At 53.9% G+C, this 16080-nt stretch overlaps 1 long non-coding RNA gene across 1 annotated transcript; it reads left to right on the top strand.

The window, feature by feature from the left end:
• The first annotated feature begins 205 nt into the window (after positions 1–205).
• On the top strand, positions 206–9017 carry LOC144490614 (uncharacterized). The gene is made up of 3 exons (XR_013497305.1): positions 206–284; positions 4723–4794; positions 8812–9017. It is a non-coding gene; the product is annotated as an uncharacterized LOC144490614 (long non-coding RNA).
• Positions 9018–16080: the final 7063 nt, after the last annotated feature.

Raw genomic sequence — 16080 nt, 5'->3', positions numbered from 1 at the left:
CCTTTGGAAGGGATGGGAATCGAATTTGGTCTGTGGCGTGGGGAGAGTGTGATGTTCCAAGGAGTTATATTAAGCGGCTTGGCAAAATGGCGGCGCATTGGGCCCTGGTGTCGCTGCCAAGGAGGGGTGGGCGGGGGGGGCGGGTGTTTCCCTCGGAGGAATGAGGGTGCGATAAGAGACGTGTTTACATTGTTATCTCTCCCTCCTCAGGCTCGAACCAGTGGCCGAGGGCTACAGGCCCCAACTCCGCCTCACCTAACTATGAGAGTACCCTGCACTCCCTGGTAAGCCCAACCGGAGGTCGGGGAGGTCAGCGCGGGAATCTGGTCAGGAATGGGGGCAGTGAAGCAGAGAGGGGGGGGTGGAGCGCCGTGCTGGGGGAGGGGGTGCAGAAATGGGGGGGGGAGAGAGAGAGAGAGGGGGAGCGAGACGTCAGGCCTGTCCGCTTGACGGGTCCTTACCCCTGTTGGTGAGCTTGGCCAACATTCCCCCCCCCCCGGGCTCTCACAAAGCAGGGCCCGGGCGGTGGGGGGATCTAACCGGTTAGTGCTCTATTTCGCCCTGGGACGGCGCGGCGGAGGGTGGGGGGTGGGGGGGGGGGGGTGGGGCGGTTGGTGTATGTGAGGTTTGCCTACGGAACAAGGGTTCGGCACTCCCTGACAAAACGGGGTGGGGGAGGGAGAGAGTGAGACAGGGAGAGTGAGAGCGAGAGAGAGAGGGAACGAGAGACCGAGAGATCGAGAGACCGAGAGAGTGAAAGAGACCGAGAGAGTGAAAGAGAGTGAGAGACCGAGAGAGTGAAAGAGAGTGAGAGACCGAGAGAGTGAAAGAGACCAAGAGAGTGAGAGACCGAGAGAGTGAAAGAGAGTGAGAGACCGAGAGAGTGAAAGAGAGTGAGAGACTGAGAGAGTGAAAGAGAGTGAGAGACCGAGAGAGTGAAAGAGAGTGAGAGACCGAGAGAGTGAGAGACCGAGAGAGTGAGAGACCGAGAGAGTGAGAGACCGAGAGAGTGAGAGACCGAGAGAGTGAGAGACCGAGAGAGTGAGAGACCGAGAGAGTGAGAGACCGAGAGAGTGAGAGACCGAGAGAGTGAGAGACCGAGAGAGTGAGAGACCGAGAGAGTGAAAGAGAGTGAGAGACCGAGAGAGTGAAAGAGACCGAGAGAGTGAAAGAGAGTGAGAGACCGAGAGAGTGAAAGAGAGTGAGAGACCGAGAGAGTGAAAGAGACCGAGAGAGTGAAAGAGAGTGAGAGACCGAGAGAGTGAAAGAGAGTGAGAGACCGAGAGAGTGAGAGACCGAGAGAGTGAAAGAGAGTGAGAGACCGAGAGAGTGAAAGAGAGTGAGAGACCGAGAGAGTGAGAGACTGAGAGAGTGAAAGAGAGTGAGAGACCGAGAGAGTGAAAGAGAGTGAGAGACCGAGAGAGTGAAAGAGAGTGAGAGACCGAGAGAGTGAAAGAGAGTGAGAGACCGAGAGAGTGAAAGAGAGTGAGAGACCGAGAGAGTGAAAGAGAGTGAGAGACCGAGAGAGTGAAAGAGAGTGAGAGACCGAGAGAGTGAAAGAGAGTGAGAGACCGAGAGAGTGAAAGAGAGTGAGAGACCGAGAGAGTGAAAGAGACCGAGAGAGTGAAAGAGAGTGAGAGACCGAGAGAGTGAAAGAGAGTGAGAGACCGAGAGAGTGAAAGAGAGTGAGAGACCGAGAGAGTGAAAGAGAGTGAGAGACCGAGAGAGTGAAAGAGAGTGAGAGACCGAGAGAGTGAAAGAGAGTGAGAGACCGAGAGAGTGAGAGACCGAGAGAGTGAGAGACCGAGAGAGTGAGAGACCGAGAGAGTGAGAGACCGAGAGAGTGAGAGACCGAGAGAGTGAGAGACCGAGAGAGTGAGAGACCGAGAGAGTGAGAGACCGAGAGAGTGAGAGACCGAGAGAGTGAGAGACCGAGAGAGTGAGAGACCGAGAGAGTGAGAGACCGAGAGAGTGAGAGACCGAGAGAGTGAGAGACCGAGAGAGTGAGAGACCGAGAGAGTGAAAGAGAGTGAGAGACCGAGAGAGTGAAAGAGACCGAGAGAGTGAAAGAGAGTGAGAGACCGAGAGAGTGAAAGAGAGTGAGAGACCGAGAGAGTGAAAGAGACCGAGAGAGTGAAAGAGAGTGAGAGACCGAGAGAGTGAAAGAGAGTGAGAGACCGAGAGAGTGAGAGACCGAGAGAGTGAAAGAGAGTGAGAGACCGAGAGAGTGAAAGAGAGTGAGAGACCGAGAGAGTGAGAGACTGAGAGAGTGAAAGAGAGTGAGAGACCGAGAGAGTGAAAGAGAGTGAGAGACCGAGAGAGTGAAAGAGACCGAGAGAGTGAAAGAGAGTGAGAGACCGAGAGAGTGAAAGAGAGTGAGAGACCGAGAGAGTGAGAGACCGAGAGAGTGAAAGAGAGTGAGAGACCGAGAGAGTGAAAGAGAGTGAGAGACCGAGAGAGTGAGAGACTGAGAGAGTGAAAGAGAGTGAGAGACCGAGAGAGTGAAAGAGAGTGAGAGACCGAGAGAGTGAAAGAGAGTGAGAGACCGAGAGAGTGAAAGAGAGTGAGAGACCGAGAGAGTGAAAGAGAGTGAGAGACCGAGAGAGTGAAAGAGAGTGAGAGACCGAGAGAGTGAAAGAGAGTGAGAGACCGAGAGAGTGAAAGAGAGTGAGAGACCGAGAGAGTGAAAGAGACCGAGAGAGTGAAAGAGAGTGAGAGACCGAGAGAGTGAAAGAGAGTGAGAGACCGAGAGAGTGAAAGAGAGTGAGAGACCGAGAGAGTGAAAGAGAGTGAGAGACCGAGAGAGTGAAAGAGAGTGAGAGACCGAGAGAGTGAAAGAGAGTGAGAGACCGAGAGAGTGAGAGACCGAGAGAGTGAGAGACCGAGAGAGTGAGAGACCGAGAGAGTGAGAGACCGAGAGAGTGAGAGAGTGAGAGACCGAGAGAGTGAGAGACCGAGAGAGTGAGAGACCGAGAGAGTGAGAGACCGAGAGAGTGAGAGACCGAGAGAGTGAGAGACCGAGAGAGTGAGAGACCGAGAGAGTGAGAGACCGAGAGAGTGAGAGACCGAGAGAGTGAGAGACCGAGAGAGTGAGAGACCGAGAGAGTGAGAGACCGAGAGAGGGAGAGACCGAGAGAGGGAGAGACCGAGAGAGGGAGAGACCGAGAGAGGGAGAGACCGAGAGAGGGAGAGACCGAGAGAGGGAGAGACCGAGAGAGGGAGAGACCGAGAGAGGGAGAGACCGAGAGAGGGAGAGACCGAGAGAGGGAGAGACCGAGAGAGGGAGAGACCGAGAGAGGGAGAGACCGAGAGAGGGAGAGACCGAGAGAGGGAGAGACCGAGAGAGGGAGAGACCGAGAGAGGGAGAGACCGAGAGAGGGAGAGACCGAGAGAGGGAGAGACCGAGAGAGGGAGAGACCGAGAGAGGGAGAGACCGAGAGAGGGAGAGACCGAGAGAGGGAGAGACCGAGAGAGGGAGAGACCGAGAGAGGGAGAGACCGAGAGAGGGAGAGACCGAGAGAGGGAGAGACCGAGAGAGGGAGAGACCGAGAGAGGGAGAGACCGAGAGAGGGAGAGACCGAGAGAGGGAGAGACCGAGAGAGGGAGAGACCGAGAGAGGGAGAGACCGAGAGAGGGAGAGACCGAGAGAGGGAGAGACCGAGAGAGGGAGAGACCGAGAGAGGGAGAGACCGAGAGAGGGAGAGACCGAGAGAGGGAGAGACCGAGAGAGTGAAAGAGAGTGAGAGACCGAGAGAGTGAGAGACCAAGAGAGTGAGAGACCGAGAGAGTGAAAGAGAGTGAGAGACCGAGAGAGTGAGAGACCGAGAGAGTGAGAGACCGAGAGAGTGAAAGAGAGTGGGAGACCGAGAGAGTGGGAGACCGAGAGAGTGAGAGACCGAGAGACAGAGCAAAAGAGAGAGATTCCCCCGCCCACCCCAATCCCAGGAAGTAGACCATCACTTCCCCCCTCTCCCCTCCCCCGAGCGCGGCACAGGCCGGGATCCTCCAGCCCCGCCGCCTGGATCTTAGGGTCCCCGCTGCGGCAGGATCGAACAATCCCGGACACCGAGTGGCAGCGGGACGGGGCAAGAACCTCCCAGTCTCCATGCGGCGGGACAGACCGACGGGCGCAGGGAGACTGGACAGAGGGCGGGGAGGACCCAGGACCCCTCGACTGGACAGAGGGCGAGGGGGGACCCAGGACCTCTCAGAGTCGTGGGCAGGGCTTTTGCGGCCCAGACGCCCACCGAGACTGGAAAACCATGGAGAGCAGCCGGCTTTTTTTTAAGGGCGCTCTGAGTTTTCCAGTCCCGCCGCGCTATACACCCCGCGGGGAACAGCTGGGGTCCCGCTCCTACTGCCCTGTTGCCCGCTTCTCCAGGAGAGCTCCGAGGGTGTACACCGTCCTGCGGGGTGGGGGCGGAACCCCCACCCCCGGGGAGAGAGACTGGACAACATTCCTCCCCTCTCCGTCCCCTGCCAGCCCTATCCCAGGCTCGGCAACTCCCCTTCCTTCCTCACCCCACTTCGCCAGACCTCCTGCCTCTCCCGCGACGAGCTTGCAACCACGCCTGGCCACCCACTCCCGCCCCCACCACCTGTGGAACGCTTTAAAGTCTCTTACCATCCAGCACTGGCCGTCGGTCGTTCTAAGCTTGCTGCATTGGCTTTGCATGGCTCCTTCTTTTGTCTAACCTCTCCCCGAATTCTTAAATCCTTCAGAAAAACCCAGCCGAGCGACACCTTAAGGAGCACTTACATGATGCAATCTCTGTGTTAATGGATGTGTGCGAGGTAGTAACGCTTTCAATTAACATTTTTTAAAATTCTGATCTCGTTTTATCTCTCTCCGCCTCTAACTGTAGTGACTTTGGCTGCCTAGTTCTCGCCTTCGACTTGCGGTCAACATTATCTGTTTGGACCTTTCCGCTGTTCTTAACCCCTCGAATTCTCCCCCTATGTATTCAAGTTTTGCGGTTCATAGTTTTGAGTCCAATACATGGAAAGATCACACACTCCCCAGGACAGGTACAGCACGGGGTGAGATACAGAGTAAAGCTCCCTCTACACTGTCCCCCATCAAACACTCCCAGGACAGGTACAGCACGGGGTTAGATACAGAGTAAAGCTCCCTCTACACTGCCCCATCAAACACTCCCAGGACAGGTACAGCACGGGGTTAGATACAGAGTAAAGCTCCCTCTACACTGTCCCCCGTCAAACACTCCCAGGACAGGTACAGCACAGGGTTAGATACAGAGTAAAGCTCCCTCTATACTGTCCCCCATCAAACACTCCCAGGACAGGTACAGCACGGGGTTAGATACAGAGTAAAGCTCCCTCTACACTGCCCCATCAAACACTCCCAGGACAGGTACAGCACGGGGTTAGATACAGAGTAAAGCTCCCTCTACACTGTCCCCCATCAAACACTCCCAGGACAGGTACAGTACGGGGTTAGATACAGAGTAAAGCTCCCTCTACACTGTCCCCGTCAAACACTCCCAGGTACAGCACAGGGTTAGATACAGATTAAAGCTCCCTCTACACTGTCCCCCATCAAACACTCCCAGGACAGGTACAACACAGGGTTAGATACAGAGTAAAGCTCCCTCTACACTGTCCCCCATCAAACACTCCCAGGACAGGTACAGCACGGGCTTAGATACAGAGTAAAGCTCCCTCTACACTGTCCCCCATCAAACACTCCAGGACAGGTACAGCACGGGGTTAGATACAGAGTAAAGTTCCCTCTACACTGTCCCCCGTCAAACACTCCCAGGACAGGTACAGCACAGGGTGAGATACAGAGTAAAGCTCCCTCTACACTATCCCCCATCAAACACTCCCAGGACAGGTACAACACGGGGTTAGATACAGAGTAAAGCTCCCTCTACACTGTCCCCCATCAAACACTCCCAGGACAGGTACAGCACGGGGTTAGATACAGAGTAAAGCTCCCTCTACACTATCCCCCATCAAACACTCCCAAGACAGGTACAGCACGGGGTTAGATACAGAGTAAAGCTCCCTCTACACTGTCCCCATCAAACACTCCCAGGACAGGTACAGCACGGGGTTAGATACAGAGTAAAGCTCCCTCTACACTGTCCCCATCAAACACTCCCAGGACAGGGACAGTACGGTGTTAGATACAGAGTAAAACTCCCTCCACACTGTCCCCCATCAAACACTCCCAGGACAGGTACAGCACGGGGTTTAATACAGAGTAAAGCTCCCTCTACACTGGCCCCATCAAACACTCCCAGGACAGGTACAGCACGGGGTTAGATACAGAGTAAAGCTCCCTCTACACTGTCCCCATCAAACACTCCCAGGACAGGTACAGCACGGGGTTAGATACAGAGTAAAGCTCCCTCTACACTGTCCCCATCAAACACTCCCAGGACAGGTACAGCACGGGGTTAGATACAGAGTAAAGCTCCCTCTACACTGTCCCCCATCAAACACTCCCAGGACAGGTACAGCACAGGCTGTTGGCCTGGTCTTTGTGGAAATGTGCACTTGGGCATCGGCTAATCTGGGGAACGTCGAAAGCCACCACCCCTACCATCTAGAAGGACAAGGGGGGGGCAGCAGACACATGGGGAACACCCCCACCTGCAAGTTCCACCTCCGAGCCACTCACCATCCCGACTGGGAAATATATCGGCCGTTCCTTCACTGTGGCTGGGGTCAAAATCCCGGAACTCCCTCCCTAACAGCGCTGTGGGTGTACCTACCCCACACACGGGGACTGACTGATGTCCAATAACAATCCTGGAACTCCGTCCTTAACAGCGCTGTGGGTGTACCTACCCCACACACGGGGACTGACTGATGTCCAATAACAATCCTGGAACTCCCTCCCTAACAGCACTGTGGGTGTACCTACCTTACACGGGGACTGACTGATGTCCAATAACAATCCCGGAACTCCCTCCCTAACAGCGCTGTGGGTGTACCTACCCCACACACGGGGACTGGCTGATGTCCAATAACAATCCCGGAACTCCCTCCCTAACAGCGCTGTGGGTGTACCTACCCCACACACGGGGACTGGCTGATGTCCAATAACAATCCCGGAACACCCTCCCTAACAACACTGTGGGTGTACCTACCCCACAGACGGGGACTGACTGATATCCAATAACAATCCTGGAACTCCCTCCCTAACAGCGCTGTGGGTGTACCTACCCCACACACGGGGACTGACTGATGTCCAATAACAATCCTGGAACTCCCTCCCTAACAGCACTGTGGGTGTACCTACCCCACACACGGGGACTGACTGATGTCCAATAACAATCCTGGAACTCCCTCCCTAACAGCACTGTGGGTGTACCTACCCCACACACGGGGACTGCATTGGGTTCAAGATGGCGGCTCACCCACCACCCTCTCAAGGGGCGATTAGGAATGGGCGGTACACTGTAGCCCTTGCCGGCAACATCCCACAATCAAATGCTACAAGACCTTTCCCAAGTATTAATGGTGGTTTCCCGGTAACTGAGTTGTCCATTTGGAAGCAAAGCTACGTATATGTCGGACTAGTTAGTTCCACCAGCGACTTACCCACCATAGGTGCAGTTCATGACTAACAATCCCATCCGCCAGCCACAGAAAGCTCAAGGCAAGGGAAGGCCATTCAGCCCATTAGTGCTCCAGTCCAATACTATCCCAGCCTGGCAACCTCTGCAAGTGTGCATCTCCACACAGCCAGGGACAACATGGTAGGCTCTTCCCGCCCTTGGGTGCGTTGGTCCTTTCCGACAGGTGATTATTCATGTGCAATTTGCCAGTTCCTGGCTGTTCTATAGCGAAGAACTTGAGTATGGATAAAAAGGAGCTGTCCTGTCGAAGTTTTTCCCCTTGTACTCATCAGGACAGAGTTCAAGGAGGGGCGGTACGGTGGCACAGAGGTTAGCACGGCTGCCTCACAGCACCAGGGGACCAGGTTTAATTCCGGCCTTGGATGGCTTTGTGGAGTTTGCACATTCTCCCCGTGTCTGTGTAGATTTCCTCCAGGTGCTCCGGTTTCCTCCCACAGTCCAAAGGTGTGCGGGTTAGGTGGATTGGCCGTGCTAAATTGCCCCTTAGTGTCAGGGGGATTAGGATTGAATAAAAAGAGGCAGCACGGTGGCACAGCGGGTTAGCACTGCTGTCTCACAGCGTCAGGGACCCGGATTCGATTCCCGGCTCCGGTCACTGTCTGTGTGGAGTCTGCACGTTCTCCCCGTGACTGCGTGGGTTTCCTCCGGGTGCTCCGGTTTCCCCCCACAGTTGAAAGGTTTGTAGATTAGCTGGATTGTCCATGCTAAATTCTCCCTCAGTGTCCAAAGATGTGCAGGTTAGGTGGATTGGCCATGCTAAATTGCCCCTTAGTGTCCAAAGATGTGGGGGTTAGGTGGATTGGCCATGATAAATTGCCCCTTAGTGTCAAAGATGTGAGGGTTAGGTGGATTGGCCATGCTAAATTGTCCCTTTAGTGTCAGGGGGACTAGCTAGGGTAAATGCATGGGGTTAGGGCTCCTTCTGCATTGTAGGATTCTATGATCTATGAAATATCAGAGACGGTGACAATTTATACTATCCCTTTGAAATTTTGCATTCTTTTCTTTGTCCTGATGGGTTTCGGATTGAGGTTCGACAGAACGTCTCTCATTTCCAGCGGTATTCTATGATCGCTTGTTGCTGCTTTAGTGAGGGCTGGAGGATTTGCCTAACCTAAGCCCCTGAATGTTCTCTGTACCTCTGCGAGGTTCGCACTGAGCTTGTCTTCCCTCTCCCTCTCCCCCTCTCTCCTCGCAGCAAAGTCGGATGGAAGATCGCCTGGACCGGTTGGATGACGCCATTCACATCCTGCGCAACCACGCAGTGGGGCCCTCGTCTGGTTTGCCCAGTGCGCACGGGGAGCTGCACAGCTTGCTGGGCCCGTCCTCGCATGGCGGGCTGGTAGCCACCCTGGGGTCGGGCTACACCGTCCCCAACCTGGGGCCGTCTGCTCGCGCTGCATCCATGGTGAGTATCCGGAATGGTCCCAGGGGTGAAATCTGGGTCAGGAAGATCGGGTTGGAGAGGTTGGGACTGTTCTCCTTGGAGAGGAGAAGGCTAAGAGGAGATTCGCTGGAGATGGAGGGGGGCTGCACAGGGCAGAGAGGGAGAAACCTATTCCCTCTTGGAAAAGGATGGAGAGCGAGAGGGACACGGATTTAAAGCTAGTTGCAAAAGAAGCAAGCAGGGTGTGAGGAGAAACTTAGTCACCCCCAGCGGACAGTTGGGGTCTAGAATGTTCCGCTTGGAAGTGTGGTGGAGGCAGGTTCAATCGAGGTGTTTGAGAGGGCGTTAGGTAGAATCATAGATTCCATTCGGCCCATCGAGTCAGCACCGACAACAATCCCAACCAGGCCCTATCCCCATAATCCCACGTATTTACCCTGACACGAGGGGCAATTTAGCACGGCCAATCCACCTAACCTGCACATCTTTGGACACTAAGGGACAATTTAGCATGGCCAATCCACCTAACCTGCACATCTTTGGACACGAAGTGACAATTTAGCATGGCCAATCCACCTAACCAGCACATCTTTAGATACTAAGGGGCAATTTAGCATGGCCAATCCACCTAACCTACACATCTTTGGACCCTAAGGGTCAATTTAGTATGGCCAATCCACCTAACCAGCACATCTTTCGATACTAAGGGGCAATTTAGCATGGTAAATCCACCTAACCTACACATATTTGTACATTAAGGGGCAATTTAGCATGGCCAATCCACCCAACCCACACATCTTTGGACATTAAGGGGCAATTTAGCATGGCCAATCCACCCAACCCACACATCTTTGGACCCTAAGGGTCAATTTAGTATGGCCAATCCACCTAATCCGCACATTTTTGGACTGTGGGAGGAAACCTGAGCACCCGGAGGAAACCCACGCAGACACAGGGAGAATGTGCAGACTCCACACAGACAGTGACCCAAGCCGGGAATCGAACCCGGGTCCGTGGCGCTGTGAGGCAGCAGTGCTAACCCGCTGTGCCACCCGATACGATTATTTGAACAGAAACAATGTGCAGGGGTACGGGAGGGAAGGAATGGGCACTCAGTCACAATGCCCCTTTAGAGAGCTGGGGCAGACACGATGGGCTGAATGGCCTCCTGTTGCGCCCATCACGATGGACATGGTGGATGTTCTGGTTAAGAGGAGAGGTGGGGGGTGTTTAGAATGTCCTTCTTGGAAATACAATTAACCCTGACAAGAGGGTCGTCGAGAGAGAGAGAGAGAGGTTTCTCTTTTCGTGAGAGAGAGAGTTGATGGAGAAGAATGCTTGTTCCTCCATCACCGAGTTAGTAAACTGGAGTCCGGGGGGTTTAAAATCACCAGACTGGCAGAGAATTATTTCCACTCTGAGACGCCTCGGACCCCAAACCATCAGTGAGGCAGCAGTGCTAACCACTGTGCCACCCATTCTCCCCTACTTGGAACAGATTCAGCTGGACCCCAGCCTGTGGCACAGTGCTGTTGCTGTCTGTAGATGCAGGGAGGATGTTCCCGATGGTGGGGGGAGTCCAGAACCAGGGGGTCACAGTCTGAGGATTGGGGGTAGACCATTTAGGACAGAGATGAGGAGACATTTCTTCTTCCAAAGAGTGGTGAGCCTGTGGAATTCATTACCACAGGAAGTAGTTGATGCCAAAACGATGGATGTATTGAAGAGGCGGCTGGATATAGCACTTGGGGTGAACGGGATCAAAGGTTATGGGGAGAAAGCAGGATTAGGATATGGGCGGCATAGTGGCAGAGTGGGTTAGCAGTGCTGTCTCACAGCGCCAGGTACCCGGGTTCGATTCCGGCCTCAGGTCACTGTCTGTGTGGAGTTTGCACGTTCTCCCCGTGTCTGCGTGGGTTTCCTCCGGGTGCTCGGGGTTTCCCCCCACAGTCTAAAGATATGTGGGTTAGGGGGATTGGCCATGCTAAATTGTCCCTTAGTGTCCAAAGATGTGTAGGTTAGATGGATTGGCCATGCTAAATTGTCCCTTAGTGTCCAAAGATGTGCAGGTTAGGTGGATTGGCCATGCTAAATTGTCCCATAGTGTCCAAAGATGTGCAGGTTAGGTGGATTGGCCATGCTAAATTGCCCCTTAGTGTCCCAAGATCTGTAGGTTAGGAGGATTGGCCATGCTAAATTGCCCCTTAGTGTCCAAAGATGTGCGGGTTAGGTGGATTGGCCATGCTAAATTGCTCCTTAGTGTCCAAAGATGTGTAGGTTAGATGGATTGGCCATGCTAAATTGTCCCTTAGTGTCCAAAGATGTGTAGGTTAGATGGATTGGCCATGCTAAATTGTCCCTTACTGTCCAAAGATGTGCAGGTTAGGTGGATTGGCCATGCTAAATTGTCCCTTAGTGTCCAAAGATGTGCAGGTTAGGTGGATTGGCCATGCTAAATTGCCCCTTAGTGTCCAAAGATGTGCTGGTTAGGGTGGATTGGCCATGCTAAATCGCCCCTTAGTGTCCAAAGATGTGTAGGTTAGATGGATTGGCCATGCTAAATTGCCCCTTAGTGTCCAAAGATGTGCAGGTTAGGTGGATTGGCCATGCTAAATTGTCCCTTAGTGTCCAAAGATGTGCAGGTTAGGTGGATTGGCCATGCTAAATTGTCCCTTAGTGTCCAAAGATGTGCAGGTTAGGTGGATTGGCCATGCTAAATTGCCCCTTAGTGTCCAAAGATGTGCTGGTTAGGGTGGATTGGCCATGCTAAATTGTCCCTTAGTGTCCAAAGATGTGCAGGTTAGGTGGATTGGCCGTGCTAAATTGTCCCTTAGTGTCCAAAGATGTGCAGGTTAGGTGGATTGGCCATGCTAAATTGCCTCTTAGTGTCCCAGGATGTGTGGGTTCGGAGGATTTGCGGGGTAAATACGTGGGGTTACGGGCAACAGGTCTGGGTGGGATTGCCACTTAGTGTCAGGGAGATTATGTAGGGTTACAAGGACAGGGTGGGATTGCTGTCGGTGCAGACCCGATGGGCAGAACGGCCTCCTTCTGCACTGGAGGGATTCTATTCTGTGAATTGGACCATGAGCCATGATGGTGATGAATGGCGGAGCAGGCTCGAAGGGCCGAATGGCCTCCTCCTGGTCCTATCCTCGACGTTTCTATTGGCCATGCTAAGTTGCTCCTTGGTGTCAGGTGATTTAGCGGGGTAAATATGTGGGGTTACGGGGATAGGGCCTGGGTGGGGTTGTTGTCGGAGCAGGCTCGATGGGCCGAATGGTCTCCTCCTGTTCCTATCTTCTATGTTTCTCTGTTTCTATCCTGACTAACAAGGGGGAGGGGAGGGGGGGTCCAGTTCAGTCTCGCTGAGTGGCACGGGGTGAGATCGGGCTGACTTTCCCCCCCCCCCCCCCATTCACGTGCCCCCACTCTCGGGACGAGCGTCCCTCTGAGGCAGGTTGCTGTGAGGGTGGTTTAAACTTGCTGGGGGCAGCCCCTCCCGCGCGGGCCCTCACCGTAGGGCCGCTCGCAATCAGAAAACATTCCACTGCAGGCCTGCCAGGTGTTCGCGCAATCCCAGCTTTTTATTGCGAACAGCCACCTGTTCCGTGTTTGCCCACCTGACGCGTGGCTGCCGGGATTGTGTCTGCGGCGGCGGCAGGAAGGGGGAAGGGTTACGGATTCCAGGCACCCTCGAGGAGTGGCTGGGGGTGGGGGGTTGGCGGGGGGGGGGGGGGGGGGGGAGAACACCAATCAAGGTGTGGTGCCCGTTACTTGTTATCAGCCCATCTGCCAACATAGCGATAAGCCCTCCACATCACAGGATAGATCGGCAGCCAGAGAAGGTAAACAAGGAATCAATCAGATAGGCCACACTCAAACAATCTGGCATCTGCTCACGAGCAGATACGCGGGGCAGGGGGAGGGGGAGGGGGCTTCTTTCCCAGCGGCCCTTGTGGGAGTTTTATTCCCCTGGAGTCGCTTCATAATACAAGCTGGCTTTTGATTTGATTTTATTATTGTCACATGTATTGGGACACAGTGAAAAGTATTGTTTCTTGCGCGCTATACAGACAAAGCATACCGTTCATAGAGTACATAGATTTGATTTATTATTGTCCCATGTATTGGGATACAGTGAAAAGTATTGTTTCTTGCGCGCTATACAGACAAAGCATACCGTTCATAGAGTACATAGATTTGATTTATTATTGTCCCATGTATTGGGATACAGTGAAAAGTATTGTTTCTTGCGCGCTATACAGACAAAGCATACCGTTCATAGAGTACATAGATTTGATTTATTATTGTCACATGTATTGGACACAGTGAAAAGTCTTGTTTCTTGCGCGCTATACAAAGCATACCGTTCATAGAGTACATAGATTTGACTTATTATTGTCACATGTATTGGGATACAGTGAAAAGTATTGTTTCTTGCGCTCTATACAGACAAAGCATACCGTTCATAGAGTACATAGATTTGATTTATTATTGTCACATGTATTGGGATACAGTGAAAAGTCTTGTTTCTTGCGCGCTATACAAAGCATACCGTTCATAGAGTACATAGATTTGACTTATTATTGTCACATGTATTGGGATACAGTGAAAAGTATTGTTTCTTGCGCTCTATACAGACAAAGCATACCGTTCATAGAGTACATAGATTTGATTTATTATTGTCACATGTATTGGGATACAGTGAAAAGTATTGTTTCTTGCGCGCTACACAGACAAAGCATACCGTTCATAGAGAAGGAAAGGAGAGCGTGCAGAATGTAGTGTTACAGTCATAGCTAGGGTGTAGAGAAAGATCAACTTAATGCGAGGTAGGTCCATTCAAAAGTCTGACAGCAGCAGGGAAGAAGCTGTTCTTGAGTCGGTCGGTACGTGACCTCAGACTTTTGTATCTTTTTCCTCGACGGAAAAGAGAATGTCCGGGGTGCGTGGGGGTCCTTGATTATGCCGGCTGCTTTTCCCGAGGCAGCGGGAAGTGTAGACGGAGTCAATGGATGGGAGGCTGGTTTGCGTGATGGGACTGGGCTACATTCACGACCTGTTGTAGTTCCTTGCGGTCTTGGGCAGAGCAGGAGCCCAGACCAAGCTGTGATACATCCGGAAAGAATGCTTTCTATGGGGCATCTGTAAAAGTTGGTGAGAGTCGTAGCGGACATGCCAAATTTCCTTAGTCTTCTGAGAAAGTAGAGGCGTTGGTGGGGCTTTCCTAACTATAGTGTCGGCATGGGGGGGACCAGGACAGGTTGTTGGTGATCTGGACATGGCGAGGAGAAGTGATCGGTAGCTGTGTGGTCTTCTCATCCTGAGGCGTTAATTTGAGAGCACCTCGAGGTTGTGACAACCCTCATCCCTCACGGGATAGGAGTCACGAGGGGAGGCCCACGGGGGAGTGGGGGGGAGAATGTGGGACTCGCTCCCACGGGGGAGTGGGGGAGAATGTGGGACTCGCTCCCACGGCGTGAGTGGGGGAGAATGTGGGACTCGCTCCCACGGGGGGAGTGGGGGAGAATGTGGGACTCGCTCCCACGGGGTGAGTGGGGGAGAATGTGGGACTCGCTCCCACGGGGGGAGTGGGGGAGAATGCGGGACTCGCTCCCACGGGGGGAGTGGGGGAGAATGCGGGACTCGCTCTCACGGGGGGGGAGTGGGGGAGAATGTGGGACTCACTCCCACGGGGGGAGTGGGGGAGAATGTGGGACTCGCTCCCACGGGGGAGTGGGGGAGAATGTGGGACTCACTCCCACGGGGGGAGTGGGGGAGAATGTGGGACTCGCTCCCACGGGGGGAGTGGGGGGGAATGTGGGACTCGCTCCCACGGGGGAGTGGGGGGAGAATGTGGGACTCGCTCCCACGGGAGGAGTGGGGGAGAATGTGGGACTCGCTCCCACGGGGGAGTGGGGGAGAATGTGGGACTCACTCCCACGGGGGGAGTGGGGGAGAATGTGGGACTCGCTCCCACGGGGGGAGTGGGGGAGAATGTGGGACTCGCTCCCACGGGGGTAGTTGGGGAGAATGTGGGACTCGCTCCCACGGAGGGGAGTGGGGGAGAATGTGGGACTCGCTCCCACGGGGGTAGTTGGGGAGAATGTGGGACTCGCTCCCACGGAGGGGAGTGGGGGAGATGATTATCAGAGATACATCTAAAGGCTTGATAAATGCAGGAGGGAAAAGGTATGGAAGGATAGGCTGAGGATCTTTTGGAAAACAAACATCAGTGCAGACCACTGTAGTCGAATAGCTGGCTTCTGTGCCATAGATTCTGTCTCTGAACTTTCCTCCTGGATTATAAATGTAGTTATGGCCGAGTCTTCCTCCGAGATGCTCAAAGGGCGAGACTTTCCAGCTCTCTCCCCTCGAGACAGGAATGTTCCACTTCGAGATCAACAGATCTTTGTGTAGTCTGTGTCCTGCCCACTCCCATTCCCGTGGCAGTCAGGACGGGAAAAGTCCCCCCCCCATGAGTAAAGTTCAGGAGTTGGGCAAATTCCTGACAGGTCATTTCCCCCTCTAGTCCATCAGGTCGCTATTTTGTACCTGGGGTTTGGCCCGGGTTTCTGGAACCGACGTGGGACCACCCTGAATTTCACAAATATCAATCTTGTCTTCCAAACTCTCCATGACCCTATCTCTGTAACCTCCTCCAGCCCCTACACCCCCTCCCTATCTCTGTAACCTCCTCCAGCCCCGACACCCCCTCCCTATCTCTGTAACCTCCTCCAGCCCCGACACCCCCTCCCTATCTCTGTAACCTCCTCCAGCCCCTACACCCCCTCCCTATCTCTGTAACCTCCTCCAGCCCCTACACCCCCTCCCTATCTCTGTAACCTCCTCCAGCCCCCTACACCCCCTCCCTATCTCTGTAACCTCCTCCAGCCCCGACACCCCCTCCCTATCTCTGTAACCTCCTCCAGCCCCGACACCCCCTCCCTATCTCTGTAACCTCCTCCAGCCCCTACAGCCCCTCCCTATCTCTGTAACCTCCTCCAGCCCCGACACCCCCTCCCTATCTCTGTAACCTCCTCCAGCCCCTACACCCCCTCCCTATCTCTGTAACCT

Source organism: Mustelus asterias, unplaced genomic scaffold (assembly GCF_964213995.1).
Source record: "Mustelus asterias unplaced genomic scaffold, sMusAst1.hap1.1 HAP1_SCAFFOLD_3504, whole genome shotgun sequence".
NCBI classification, from domain to species: Eukaryota; Metazoa; Chordata; class Chondrichthyes; order Carcharhiniformes; family Triakidae; genus Mustelus; species Mustelus asterias.
The sequence above is the reverse complement of the archived record's forward strand: the minus strand, read 5'-3'. Positions and strand labels throughout refer to the sequence as shown.